At 38.8% G+C, this 15809-nt stretch overlaps 1 long non-coding RNA gene across 1 annotated transcript; it reads right to left on the bottom strand.

Annotated features, from left to right (window-relative positions):
• Positions 1-9930: 9930 nt before the first annotated feature.
• On the bottom strand, positions 9931-12637 carry LOC137137964 (uncharacterized). The gene is made up of 3 exons (XR_010915873.1): positions 12435-12637; positions 10625-11355; positions 9931-10003 (listed from the first exon to the last, which is right to left on the bottom strand). It is a non-coding gene; the product is annotated as an uncharacterized lncRNA (long non-coding RNA).
• Between the last annotated feature and the right edge of the window lie 3172 nt (positions 12638-15809).

Here is a 15809-nt window from a genome sequence, read left to right as displayed (position 1 = left end):
AAGGCCGTACATTTAGCCGCCCCTAGGAAACATCTCACATCTCAACTCCGAGATGGAAATGTATTTTCACTAAATAGCAACTTTGAAGATAAACTTAAAGATTAGTCTTTTTTTATTATTATTCTTACACCACAGAACCACTGAAGGGAAAACACATTGTTCATGGTAAAGAGCACAGAGGACAAAGGATGGAAACACACTCTGTGCTGTGACAGCAAATATGTCTGTGGCACTGCCAGATCAAGATTCCTTGTTTTGTTCAACCTGTTTCACCAGCAGTGATTCACAGAAGAACAATCAAATTTAATTCCAGAAGAGAGAATGTTTTATTCAAGTATGTAAAGTAGGTGAAGTCAAAGTCTTACAGAGCCAGTACTTGACATATTGCATAAATGTAAACCTGTACTTATCACAACCTCACTGTCTGCTTTTTGATTTTCATCGGGAATGTTGAGAAACTGGAAATGTCACCTCTGATGTAACTGTGATAAAGGTACAGCATCGGTAGTGTTGCAATCGAAGGGTAAATCCCAATGATCACATTGAATCCTGGGAGACAGAATGTGTTTTTCAGCTATGAGAAGACAAAAGTACATGTTGAGAGACGCTGTTAATGATAAAAGAAACATTACAACACTTGTATTTACTTAGTAATACTAGATTACATAAAGTACCATGAAGTACCTTGTTTTGTTTTTTTTAGTTCTTAAATCCAACCTTATGTTTTCTGAATGAAATCAATGTCTTCAAACGTCTGGAAACATCTGCAGCAAATTACACAGGAAGTTAGATTGTAATAGTAAAGTAAACGCAATTGTTATTACTAAGGTGCAAAGCTGTAAGAGTCAGAGCTGAACCCCCAACAACTTGACTCCTACATCCCAAAGAGATACCGCTAAGCTTGAGGCAGAAAAGTAAGGAGTTTCTGCCAGAGGTTTACAGTGCGATAGTATGTCAGCTGAACCCTTCTTCACTTGAGGGACAAGTGCTCAGGCACAGGCAGAGATTCACAGCTGAAGACATTTCAAAGCTGAGTTAATTTGCCTTTGTCAAAAGCAGAATTATTGAGGAAATTAAAGCTCTGCAAGAAGGAAAAGCTCACAAGAATGAAGATAGATCCATATTTGGAAGACAGAGGGTTAAGGATCACCCAGCTATCTTGTACATGGATGAATGAACTGCACACCTAGGTAGGAAGTACATTCTCACAGGATTTAGATAAGAAGAGTGTGCTCAGAAATACAAAGACGTATATCAGAGGATCGGTTCCTTTACAAGTACTGGTGTGGACTATTTTTGCCCCTTTGAGGTCAGCAGAGTGAAGACATGGTCTGCTTTACATTTATTCAGCTCACTCTCTGGATACCAGCTCATGTATTAATGCAGTATGGTGTCACCTGACCAGAAGAGGCCAAGTGCCACTTCAAAAACATAAGTAAATAAATAAATCATGTATGAGTCAAACAATCTGAATTTCAAGGACTTTAGATCTGTCTGGAACTTTTATTTTGAAAATCTGCATGTCTGTACATGTGTCGACACCGTTACAAATATTTGGAAAGATACACATAAAAATATTTTGTTATATTAACATTTTATGTTTGAAAGAGACCAAATTTATTTTATTTCTTGTGTTTCCTGTGTTCACTGCTGAATCAGAGGAACAGAACAGATTAGATGTAAAAAAGACAGACGATCACCAGATGGAGGAAGAGACTGATGACAGACACAGAGAGAGGAAGGACAACAACTGAACCAGGAGGTGGAGCAGCAGAGTTTGTAGATGATGTGGTGGTGTGAGGATCAGAGGTTGGAGGAGGATCTGTAGACAGAGGAGCAGAATCTGGTTCAGTGATCAGTTTATCATCAGGTCAGCAGGTTAGTTCATATCTTTAAACAGGAAGTGATGTCAGTGTCCTGACCTCTGACCCTCAGCTGGACCTGAGGAGATTTTCCATGGACATCAGTAGAGCATGAGTAGAGACCTTCATCAGACCGTTGGACTTTGTGGATGATGAACACGATCTTAGGGTCAGATACAAGTTTGGTTTCATTAAAGAAGAAATAAGCTTCGACAAAGTCACCAATTGTCTTTTTACATTGAAGAGTGACATCACTTCCTGTCATCACAGGATCCTCAGAGAACTTCAGGATCAAAAGATGATCTAAACAACAGAGACACAAACAGAGACAGGGTCCAGTGTTAATCCAGACTCTCAGAGAATGAAATCAGTCCTTACTGGCTCTGTGACATGTTACTGTTAGGACCAGGTGGAAAGTTACTGAGTCTCTACATCCTTGGTTTCACCTCCATCACTGCACTGATGGACAAATGTAAATGTTAAATGTTCAGGACTTTATTTTCATTTATGTTTTCACCTCCATCATCTATCATCTCACCTGCAGAAACAGTGAGTCCAGACAGCAGCAGCAGCACAGACACACCTGGAACAGGAGGACACAGGTCACTGAAGGTCAGAGGACAGAGGAGACTGTAATGTTTTGTTTGTTGCTGTTAGAATTTTACTCTCGTACAAGTTGATTATCTAGTTGATGCTTCTGCAGCCTCACTGCTTATGATACTAGATACTGTTGCTCCTCTGACAAAGAAAGCAGTGAATCAGAGGAGCCGACCTCCATGGTACAATTCACAAACACAGCTCAAAACAGGCAACACGAAAGAATCTCATTTCAACTTCAATTATTACCTCATCTAAACCAACAACCTGTCTGCTAGACCCTATTCCAACTAAGCTGCTCAAGGAAGCTTTACCCTTAATAGATACGTTCATATTAGATATCATCAATCTATCTTTAGAAACAGGCTATGTACCACAGGCCTATAAGGTAGCTGTAATTGAACCATTACTTAACCCTCCTGTTGACTTTGTTTCTGAGGAACAGCCTTGATGTGTCCCTCGGGTCAAATTGACCCGGGGGACACTTAATTATACAAAAGTGTCAGAAACCAAAAAATCCCAAAGAACATTGTTTATATCTCATCATTAACTCCATTACTAACCATTTAAATCAATATTTAGTTCAATAATGTTGTTTACTGTTTACAGATCATGGTTCAATGAGCATAGGTCACTCGTTTATTACAAAAAGATCATGTTAAAACTTTTTTTAATGTAAACTGAAAAGACCTACACATAAATTACAATAGTTTTATATGCAATTGATTTTTAAAAAAATTATTTTATATTTTGAATTTTTTTTTGTTTATGGAGTGATGTTGATAAATTAAAATGAGACACTTCTTCTGTTCAGGGTCAAATTGACCCGTTTTAAAGTTAACAATCTAAAAAAAATACTTAAAAGTATTTTTTCACTTTGAAACTTTTCCTGCTTGGTTTAATTAGTGTAATCAACATATAAAATAAAAATGGTTCAGTTCACATATTTGTAACCTTCCTACATGTTTCTATTACAAAGCTACTGTTCGGGTCAATTTGACCCGGCGACAAAATAGAAGCTAAAAACAGTCAGATAGATCAAATACTGTTTGTTTCTTTGCAACTATGAGACATAATACACCCCTGTCTCACACACACACTCACAAACACACACACACACACACACACTCTCTCTCTCTCTCTCTCTCTCACACACACACTCACACACACACACACCGAACACACACACACTCACACACACATGTATTCTCTTGACCTCATCTTTGAAGTGTGAGAATGCAGGTGTTGACTTTTGACAGGAACCTTCAAACTCTACCAACATTAAGTGGCCACTCAGATGTGTATTTGGGGATGAAGACCACTGATTTTAAACATTTTTTGATGTGAATGTCTTCAAAGATGAGGTCAAGAGAATGCATGTGTGTGTGTGTGTGTGAGTATGTGTGTGTGTGTGTGTGTCTGTGTGGTGTGAGTGTTGCTTCATGAATTCCTATCATGTTTAATTAATCATCAGGTCTTATTTTAGCTGGAGAGTGAGGATATCTACCTAACACCTCAAGACACCAGGAAAGAAAACAACTAAATTCTATATTGCATTTATATTGAATTATTATAAGAACAGAAAATTGTTCCATACTGACAGAAATTTGAGCTTCTGCGATGACAAACTCTGCTTCAAATCATCTGCAGACTCCTGGTGAAGAATGTTCTAGAGGTGAAAAGAGCATCAGACAGTGTTTTACATGTGTTCAGGTATAGAACACATTTAAGTACCACAGGTGATAAAGATCATTATTTCTTCAAACCCATTTGGGTCACAGAAAAACCAATTACATTCAGTTTGAAGCTTCACGCGTCCATTATTAGAACTTATCCCGTTAAGGGTCATGGGGGAGCTGCAGCCGACACCCAGCTGCCACTGGACAGAAGTTGGAGTAAACCCTGGACAGTCCACCACACGGTCACACAAAGAGATACAACCATTTACCAGAGAACTCTGAGGAACCCACACATACATGAAGAAAAACAAATTCATTCTTTTTCCTTTTATTTTAAATTTGATCATTAAATTCTACTGCATCTTCAGCTGAGTGTGGTTTTAGCCATTTTATCTTGATTTGGCACCGTCAGAACATGTCGCTGCTTATTTTAACTACTAACAGCAGCAGCTGTTGTTGCTGGGACGTGGTTGTAGTTTATGAAGGTCTTGGAAAACAATGGCTGTTGTTGCTGCAGTAGACTTGTCCAGCAGCTGTTGTTTCTAGGGAATCATATACTAGATTTTATCTGGTTATATGCTTATAAGAAATTACAACTTTTGTGCTTTGTAAAAATAAAACATTGGCTATTCCTCAATTAAGGATTATTACTGGGTCATCAGTTCTGGTGACAGTTAAAGGAGCCAGAGAAACAATCAGCTTCATCATGATGAACAGGTGAGAAATGCTGAGTAGTTTTCTGAGATGTTGATGCTGTGGTTCTGTTCACCTGCTCTGTATTGCTGCAGCTTATATACTGTTCAGGTGATGCATAAATTATGCATGAAGTCTCCAGGACTGGGCGTGTTCCTGTTTTTGTAGCACGAAAATGTGGAAAACGCTTTCTTTCAAAAACGCAAGACGTCAACACACAAAGCCTTTTGTTTGTTGCTATGACTCATTTTTCCAGCTGTTGGTTCTTTCTTATAAATACTTATAATTATTCATTTTGCTTGTAGCCTATAATTGTAAATGCACTTGTTCTCTTCTGCAAACACCTTGATACCACTTGAAGTGATTTTACACATTTGTGAGCACCTCTGTTGCACCATCACCCGTATTCATAGTTGACTTTTTATGTGCCTGTTGCTTTTAATGTGGAATGATGTGAAACTGGAATCTCATCATTACATCCAATGATTGTTTTGAGCACATACATTATAAAAGCTGTGTAGCAGGGTTATTGTGATTCAATGAAATGAAACTGAACTCACCACCTTTAGTTTTCATTTTCAGTAAATGAAACCAAAGAAGAAAATGACTTAAAAACCAACATGTCGTCATTGTTCTGTGAATAAGTTCATGCAAAGTTCTGCAGATACAGACAAAGAGTGAGATCTCTTTTACTTCAGACGTGTGGTCAGTGTAACGTGGAACCCAGTATAGTTGCCAGGGCAACATGTCCCTTTCAAAACAAGTCAAGGATATTTAGCTGATGCTTTTTCAAACAGTGGACAAACACAAGTGGAATAAGAAATGACACCTGACTAGATCACAAACAACACAGAGCTGCTGCTATTCAGGAATTCTTTTTCAGTGCTGTGGCACCAGTTCTTAACTGGAGTTTATTTGAAACTTGTTCTTCAGTTTTGGTTTATTTCAAATCCCCTCCTACCATTGTTCTTTGTGAACACGCAATAGTTCTGTTTAGCTGTACTGATGTTACAAGATGATCAAGAAAGCGGAACCAGTCTGGGTATTTCATGCTTTGGTCCATCAGGACAACTGTCACTGTCAAACAAAGGACACTCTGAGTATAATCACGAATCAGTAATTCATTGTTTTGTTCAACCTGTTGTAAGATTCCCAGAAGAACAGTTTGTTAATGTCGAAATGAAAGCAAAGCTTTACAGAGCTTGTCTTCAATACTTCAATAACTAATATTTACGACTTACTGCAACCATAATTACAATGAGTTCCAGGGTCAATAATTAAGTTCTCCTGATGAAAATACTTTCTGTACTTTTCGACAGTTAATTGTTGAAGGTATGAAGCCGACAAAATGTTTTGCTTTATGCTACAATGAGCATGTTTTTCACGTCCTTAAAACTGCGCTTACTGTGAAAAGGTGCAGTCAAAGAACCTCTTTTAATTCTATATGTTCTGTGTGGAAAGTAATGATCTGAGTGTAGCACGTCTTAGTACTGGACAGACAACCGTCATACAAACAAAAACAATGTGCCAATATTATTAATATTTAAAATCAACCATAAAAGAAAGCAAAGCGTATGAGCAATACTACTATAAGTAATATGCCTACAATGGAGAAGTATCTCATACAACCCCACTACCACCAACCTGAGTCTGATCAGGGGCCTTTTGAGTGCAAAGGAAGGGTTTTGAAGGACAGCATTTCAAAATGAAAACAGATGCTAAAATAACATTCAGGGACTCTGATTGGCACCGTACTGCTTCTTTTACCAAAATGTTAAACAATTAAGCATTTTGAAAGCAATAAGGTAGAAACAACTCTTACTTCTGAGTTCAACGTGGATTTATAATCAACAATTCTGGAGCTGAGGACACCATCAAACCAACACATTTAACAACCACCATGAATAAAACACTGGAAAATGTCAATATATTGAGCGGAAGTTGGCTTAGATGAAAGTCAGAACAATGCACCACCACTTGTTTATTCAATAAGATAAGACAGTTATAGCACTTTTAAGATATGAGAAAATGTTTGATTACTTAATCATTAAAAAATCTAATCACTTCTTAATTATCACCACAGTGTGGTTTTAGCTGATCTTGATTTAAAATATTAAAACTAGGAAATTTTAACACCTAAGAGCAGCAGTTGTTGGAGCAGCAGCAGCAGCAGTTGTTGCATCATTAATTTGTTGAGGAACCAGCAGTTGTAGTTGAGGAAGGGCTTGTGTTGCAGACAAAGGTTGTTGTTGTTGGTGGTGCTGCTGTTGTTGTTTGGGGAACAAAGTGGTTAATGATTCCGAATGGTGACACCTTCAGGAATGAAAGAGTCCTGCCCCCTGGATATACCTACCTTAAAAAAGCCCCCACCACTGGTCGCATTGGGGGTCTAATCATAATCCACCATAAAGATTTGAAACTGTCATGCCTCCCTCCTCTGTGTAAACATCCACTCTCTAGTTTCATACTTATTATTTACCAGCCACCAAAGCAACACCCAGGTTTCATCAGAGAAATGTGTGAACTCCTTTCAACTTTCTGCACATCATCACCCAACGTGTTGATACTCGGAGACCTGAACATCCATGTGGACGCACCTTCTAACCATTCTGCTGCTGAGTTCTTAGAACTGCTGGACTGCTTAAACCTGAAGCAGAAAGTTGAGGTCCCCACTCATAGGGCCACAACCTCGACTTAGTCATTACTGACTAAGTAATGACCCCATTTCTAACCGCCAAGTATACGACCTGGGTGTCTCGGACCACAAAATCATTTCAATGGACTTCCCTTCATATACATCATTTTCCAACTCCTCTTCTGCAAACTCTCTCCTTCCACTGCTATGCTGATGATACTCAGCTGTACGTGAGACTGAGCCCGACCCCACCGACACTTCCATCAACTCTCACCTTTTGCCTGGAGGACATCAAGGCGTGGATGACAGAGAACTTCCTTCAGCTGAACAGCATAAAAACCAAAGCCCTTCTAGTTGGTACCACCCACCAGCTTCATTCCTCCCCCATTAACTGTATCTCTTTTTGTGGTCGCACCATTACCCTCTTCAACTCTGTTAACAACCTGGGGGGTTAAGTTTGACCCTCACCTGTCATTTGAAACACATGTCCAACACCTCTGCAAAATTGCATTTTTTCATCTCAGAAACAGCCAAACTCCGCCCCTCCCTCTCCCTCTGCGACGCTGAAAGGCTGGTCCAGGCCTTTGTCTCCTCCAGGCTGGACTACTGCAATGCTCTTCTCATTGGGATCTCTGGCAGGAGCCTTCAAAAGCTCCAATATGTTCAAAACAATGCTACCAGGATCCTTATGACGGTGCGAAATATGAGCACATCACTGCTGTTCTCCAGACACTTCACTAACTCCCCATCCACCTTTGCATTGAATTCAAACTCTGTCTACTTACCCACCAGAGCATCCATGGAAATGCCCCACAGTATCTTAAAGAACTCCTCACATTGCAATCTACAACAAGACACCTTCGTTCTACCAACACTTATCACCTCTACCCCTCCACAACAGACTCCACTCAATGGGGGATCGAGCCTTCTCAGCAGCTGCTTCACGGCTCTGGAACACTCTACCTGAACCTGAGGGCACCACAGACTGTGGACTGTTTCAAAAAACAGTTAAAGACTTTTTTGTTTAGTAAAGCATTTTAAAGTGATCATTATCTTTTTTATATATTATTTTATGTTTTTTATGTTTCTATGCTTTACATGTTTTTATGTTTTATTCTTGCTTATAATCTGCTTGTGTAGCACTTTGAGATTTGTAAACAAACGTAAAGTGCTTTATAAATAAAATGAATTATTATTATTATTATTAAAAATGAGGTGGGGAAGGTGCCTGTTGTTAGAGATGTACGAATGATTTGTGTAATAGCTGGGATTAGTGTCTGTGCAACTGCATTAAGGAGAGTGGAGGGGATGGGATGCAGAGGACAGGTGGCAGGATGGTTAGAGAGGACGAGGGTGGATGAGTCGTCCTTGGTAAGAGTTGGAAATGAGGAGAGTGATGCACAGTTTGAATAAGTTAGCAGGATGAAATCAGCAAGGTTGACTGATGACTGACATAAAGCAGGAGAAAAAAGAGGTCGAGGTGGAAGTGGTTTAGGTGAAAGTGCACGTTTGGGGGGAGGGGCTATCTGTGAGGAGGAAAATAGAATTAGTATTAGGAAGTGAAAAGACAGAGGAATTGGGATAAAGATAAAACTAAGTTGTCCTACGATGTCCCTGCTTGGTGCAGGTAAACTTCAGGTCTTTACAAATTTAGGGCTGAAGACAAGGGACCAATCTTCCACTGACACTCAGGCCAAACTGTCCCCTCATTGAAACCAAACTAATTTATGAGCCTTTGTTAGTCAAAGGTGAGAATGCTCTGTGATTACTAAGCTGCTACCACCACCAGCAGACTAATGTTTCTACATGAACAGCTGCTGGTAACCTGCCATATGCACTTTCAATCTGTTTATGTTCAACATTTTTTGGTGTGTGTTATATTTAGCTTGAAGATCTGAAGCAGTTTAGTGTTCTGTATTCTCAGAAATACATATGTAGATTGATAACTCAGTTATTTCCTAAAATATTTCGTCACTGTGGTTTTTATCTAATTTAAGTAGTGGATTTATGTGACACTACTTTCAGAAACATCAACCAACCAATGATTCAAACTGTATATAGCACTTTTTGTTCAGGCTAGTGCAATATGAAGTGCTTTACAGCTCAGTGGGTATCAGGCACACAGCAGGTATGGATGCTACTGTATCTGGGCCTGAGTCCTGAAGAATAACCTTTTTGTACGTCTCCAACAGTGTAAAGAGAAAAAAAATAATGTGAAAACTACAAACTTTCTGTCTTGTCAGAAAATGATCAGAGAAAATAATCAAACTTAGAAATGTAAAGTAACAACATCACTTACAGTAGAGGCAGTGGGTTGATGTCCAACATGAACCTGAAAAAAATGGTTGATATGAAAATGTCATTGTAGACTTTATCTTCCAACAGACTCGGTCAAAGTTGTAGTTCCAGTACAGACGTGAGGACTGGACAAGACTCACTGAGCAGTTCACTTTTCATACCTGTTCTATTCCTCAACAGCTGCACAAGTCCAACCAGAAACAGAACCAGGACAACCACAAAAGCCAGAACTGTTACGCCTGTGATATAGATAGAAGAAGTTAAATTCACATACAGACTGAAGGAGAAAACCTGATTTTAAATGTAAAGGCTACAGACCAGATACATAGAACTTTTCAAAAGGAGAAAATAATTATCAACTCATTTCACATTTGTGTTGAAAACAGCAAATGTTCAAAGAAGCATTTGCAGTAATGAATCGAAACTAAGGTCGAAGATCAGTGATACTATAAAAAGGCAGCGCATTGCATTTACCAAAGAAGAAAACTTTCTGGAGGCCTCGTGGTTCACTGTGTCACTCTGTATCTTTGTATCAGCAAGATGTGCAGGTGAGATGGAACAGCAGTGACCACACGAGGAAGAACATAACCAGAGTGATGCTGAATGTAGTGATTCAAATGACAAATGTGTCATTAGCTACAGCAGAGACAGGATCACAGTTTTTCTTTAATTCCTATCAATAATTTAAGTATCAGATCAAGAACAGTCTGGATCAGGAAATCCTACTGACTGCTGCTTCATCCATCAGCATGTATTAGTTCATTAGGTACTAAAGCTGTCAGATACAGAGCTGTTCTCTTCACACACCTGACACCTGAACAACACAGATTCATTATGGATGATCGATGGCTTTGACTCACCCAGAAATTTAAAAGTAGATTGAATCGTCATGTTGTCTGGACTGAAGTGAAACCCGTCAGCACTGATCCTGGGTCTGACTGGCTCTTCCTCTTTCACACTTCACTAAGGTTTTGTCCTCTACAGGATTTGGACTATTCTCTTCTGAAATCTGCAGGACTCTCCAAAGATGAGATGGACAGTGACAGTTTGAAAACCAGATCCAAACTAATCTAGAGGTTGGACTGTGTTTAGTTGTAGTTGTCATCAGATGGGAGGAGTCAGAATTAAATTTAGCTTCACACTGAGGGGAAATGGGTGTAAGAGAAAAGCTTTTTTTTAAATAACACTATGTCAAAATATATCATTTCTCAGCATCTACAGCTCTTGGTTGTGTGATCTTACTACTTATACTGTCAAACACTGATGATCTTAGACAGTTATTACATCTACGTATGTGAGTGTGATTGAAAACAGCTTCATATTTGTTTTAACACTTTTAAAACCTTTAACAATATTTATTGCACTCACTTTATGTCACCTTATGGTGTTGTAGTTGTCAAAGCTCTCTCTCTGTCTGTACCCACCTGGGTTCCTGGGTTTGGTTCTTCTGCTTGACCTGTTGGACTTGGTTATACTGTGCAGCTCACACACCAGGTGTGTGAGAAGCGCTCAGTACTCACTTCCTAGGGGATTGTTCTCCCCCGTTGTGTTTGTTTTTCACTGATTTGGTCCAGAGTTGCTGATTGTTTCACTGTTAACAGAAATGTAGAAATGTGCAGGAAGTTCAGTTTTAGCTTCAGTTTGATCAGCAGCTGTTGATGTGTTCTAATGTTCACTCTGTACAACTCACTCATAGGAACAATCAGTCCATACAGAAAGAGCACTAAAGGTCAGAGGTCAGCTCACCTGCAGCAGGCAGCACAGTCAGGCGTAGAAAAGAACCCTGAGCCTGGTCTTGTTGGAGGTTTACTTCTTTACAGAGTTTTTCCTGTCCACTGTTGCCAGGTGCTGTTTAAGGGGCATTTATTGGATCTGTTCTGTGAATCTGTAAGGTCTCACCTTGCTTACCTGGGATTCTTTATTATTATGTAACTGTTTATTTTACTACTGTATTATATTTTACTGCACTGTTGGAGAAGATCACCCACAGTTTATGGGCAATGACAATAAAGCCTATTCTATCTATTCTATTTGAATTTTGTTGTAAATTGGGGGTAAATGGTAAAGAAATGGCCACTTAAATGGTGCTTTTATCCAAAGCACTTTACAATGTTGATTCCATTTATCCATACACACCGATGGTGGTGGCTACCATGCAAGGTGCTCACCTGACCCACCCTGGTGCTAAATCAACTGTGAAGCACCACAGTGCTTTTTTTCTACATTCACCCATCCTCTGTACATCCTCTCTACATCCTCTGTACATCCTCTGTACATCCTCTGTACATCCTCTGTACATCCTTTGTACACTATGACAAGGGCATTTTTCAAAACTTAAAGAGCAACTTCCCAATTTTCAACTTGCTTTCTAAGGCTTTAGTTTAGAATGTAAATATTAACTTCACTCTGACTTTTCTATATTAAAATATTTCTGTTTCTAGCTGAGAACTCCTCCAAATGACATCACCCAGAGGACATCTTTTTATAATAAGGAGTTCAAGTGATGTCATCTGGAGGAATTTTTCAGCTACAAGTAGAGATATTTTGATGTGGGGAATTCAAAGAGAAGTTTAATGGCATTTATGTACATGTACTACCCAAACTAGCTGTGCTGACCCCTGAAGGGAAAGCTGAAAGCCGTTGATCTTTGACCTCCATTGCTCCACTTACCACTATCTTGCTTTTTTCTCCTCTTCTTCCTTTTTCGCTCCCAGAATTATAACTCGTCTTCCTTTTCCTCAGCTGGTCGTCCTTGTTCTTGTTGCAAGCTTTGCACACAGCCAGGGCTGTACAGAGTTTAACTTTGGTCAGCCCTTGGGGGCCCCCTACTGGTCTGGGACCCAACCAGTTGCTTGCCTTCCCTGCTGACATGGAGCCCCTCTGAATACATTCACAGTATTAGTATTAGTACACCAGTTGACCAGTCTGTGTGATCAGTTAGACACTTACCGAAAAGCAGAGGTTAAAGTGCTTGAACAGCTCTGTGAGCGAGCAGCAGAAGCTCTGCAGAGTAAACACTGAAATGATCAGGTTTGTTTGCTGATTTTTAGTAAAATAAATAGGGAAACCAAAAACACAAAATGACCCATTTTTCTTTTTTAAATTTCATGTTTGTTGCTTTGGGATGACATATGTCTTCAGTGTTCAGCATAATTTGACCTAATAAATACTTGCAGCCAATGGCGCCCGAATATAGTATCAAGTTCTAGTTCAGATTATTATTATTAGCCAACCATTAGCAATAATTAGCCTCATTTAATCTGTCAAATGCACAAGAAACTGGTTACGTTCAGAGATACTTGCAGTAAAGTTGTATCTGTCCACAACAGGGCTGGTTGCATTTAGCACACCAGTATTTACTAAAGAAGTGGAAAGTAAAGTTACCCCAGAGTCTAACAGTCTTCACACTTTAACATAACTGCGGTTTCTGCCTGGGAAGCTGCAAGTGTGAATGTTGTTACATCATGATGCAGCTGATGCAAGTGTTTTAACGCAATAATGTACTCGACTATTTCCAACAATATCACATTATGTTTTCGTTATAGTAATAGGTGCACTGAGAGAAACCATGAGCTGATGTGTCTCTGAGCAGCAGGAACTCACAGAAGAACAACATCGTTTACTCCATGAAGACAAGATGTTTTATTCAAGCATGTGAAAACTACAGTAGAAGCAAAGGAGTAACAGTTCTGAAAGATCATGACGGAAGATGGAAGGAGGCTGATTTTCCTGAGTATCTATGTGTGTTAACACAAACTATTTAGAGTGGAAGTATTCATCTTCATTATAATGGTTGTTGTTGTTGGAACAGCAGTTGTTGTTGTTGGGGAACAAAGTGGTTAATGATTCTGATTATGTCAAAAATTAGAATTTAAATCAAATGTCTGAGGTGTTTGATTATTTAAAATTCTTCCTGCTTTTAAAGAAGATTTGAGACATCAGGTAAAATGGTTATAGACCACAGATACAATCGAATAAGTCTTGTATTGTACTTTAACAAGTAATAATTTGTTTACTTTAAAGTCTGGAACAAATGCAGCTGCTGCTCTTGAATTAAAGTCAAACTAAAACAAACTCAACTGAAAGTAGGGACAAAAATTGAGATTGCTCACAGGCCACTTTATTAGGTACACTTGTACAGTTCAATCCAATTCAGCAGCTCTGTCATAATTTCAACTTTTTCAAGGTTATAATTGCTCAGTGTTTAGGTTGGAACTGTCAGAAAGGGGCTAATTCTACTGAGTGTTTATCATTGAGGTCACAGTGGATGGTGGAGAACCTCTTAATCTAATGCACTCAACCTTTCTGACAGTTTCATCTTAAAAACTGACTTAGGTTAGAGTCTTGAAAAAGTACAATTCCTGGCAGGATTAGATTGTACAGTTGTACCTAATGAAGTGGCCAGTGAGTGTATGTCATCACAGTAACAACAAGTGGCACCTGTATTTAAGAATTTAGTCAGATTGATTTGGTTCAGTTTGATTTTGTTTGCTGACAAAGGCAAAAAGCCTTGATGCAATCATTTAATGTGTGTGCTGCTTTTATGCATTAAAAATGTTAAAACGGGTCGGTGGTGACCCCAACACAAGAGGAAGGTAAAACATGTAGCAGCAGATGTGGCAGCTGGCCCATCTTCACAATCACATTCATAAGAAAAGTTTACTGGCCCAAGACAAGAGAACTTGTTTGTCGAGTACATGACAATTCAAGTAGATCACAACAGAATGTGCTACAATGCCAAGTACATCCAGCTTATGTTCTGAAGAAAGCTTACTGGAACTATAATTACAGTGATCAGACAGTAGTAGTACACACCCCGAACAGTACAAATGACCAGAAAAGTGGTACAAATTATCACCTTCAACTTACAAACTGAGAAATTAGAACTTTGTCAAAGTAGAGCTCATGGCTGAGCTGCTGTATTGGTTTGCTCACGTGGTCATGAGGCCCGATCAGTGTACGTACAATCTACTGCTTGGGATGAGAATGTGTTGCTTGTGCCATGTCCTGTTTTTTTGGTTTTGTTTGTTTGTTTTTTGGACACATTTTTAAAAAAAAGCCCTGATCTTATGACGTGGTTGGAAAAACGTATTTAAAGGTTTTACATAAGTATATTAATTGTTACTGTGTGTAGCAGGTGTTGACTGGACATTTTCCCACGATGTATTTGCTTTTGCAGAAGACAATAAAGCAACCACAGAAATCGTCTTCTGGTCTGTCCTGCACATCAGCAGCACAGTGAGGGAAACATGTACAACAAATATTTTATAAGCCTTATATTCAGAGCTCTACACATTATCAGATACATCTCAATACACCAGGAAACATTCTTCTTTTAACAACAAATATTCATATTTTTAGAAACATGAACATAACTTCACAGTTTAAAGCATGAAAACCCCTTCAGAAATAGTCCACTTGTACCACCTAGTGGTCAGAGTGAAGACGTACATGTAGTTGGGTGACGGGACATGAACAACAGAAATGATAACAAAATAGAAAGAAACCTGCAGAAGACCTGCACATCTGACCCCTACATGCACAAAAAAGGAAAGTTTCCCCACAGTTACATTAGTCACACAGGACATGGCTCAATTACACACAAATACTAAGTTGAATTTTAAAAGTATGAATAACATTCACAACACAAATGGAAAATAATAATGATAAACAAAGTGCATTTGTAACCCTTTTACACCTGGACTACAATGTAATGTCACTAAAAGCACTACAATGACACAAAGAAGTAAAAGAAATGAAAGATGGAGGTTTTTTATCATGATCATGACAGTAAAAGAGCTCACAGGAGATTTGCCCTATATGTGTTCAATTAATGTGTAAACTTGGCAAAGTTGAATCAAAGCTCCATTTGAAAATGAAAATGTATTTTGATACATGTAGAAACAGTTAAAATGAAAGTTTAACTTTCATCCAATTTGAAAAATTTGGGAAAAACTAGTTGCAGCACTTAACTACAATAATCTCTTTGAATCATTTCACTAACGATCTGCTGATGGACTGCTGACCATTCTGGTCCTGCTTGAT

Source organism: Channa argus, chromosome 12 (assembly GCF_033026475.1).
Source record: "Channa argus isolate prfri chromosome 12, Channa argus male v1.0, whole genome shotgun sequence".
In the NCBI taxonomy this organism is placed as follows: domain Eukaryota; kingdom Metazoa; phylum Chordata; class Actinopteri; order Anabantiformes; family Channidae; genus Channa; species Channa argus.
This window is presented reverse-complemented; position numbering and strand designations above follow the sequence as displayed.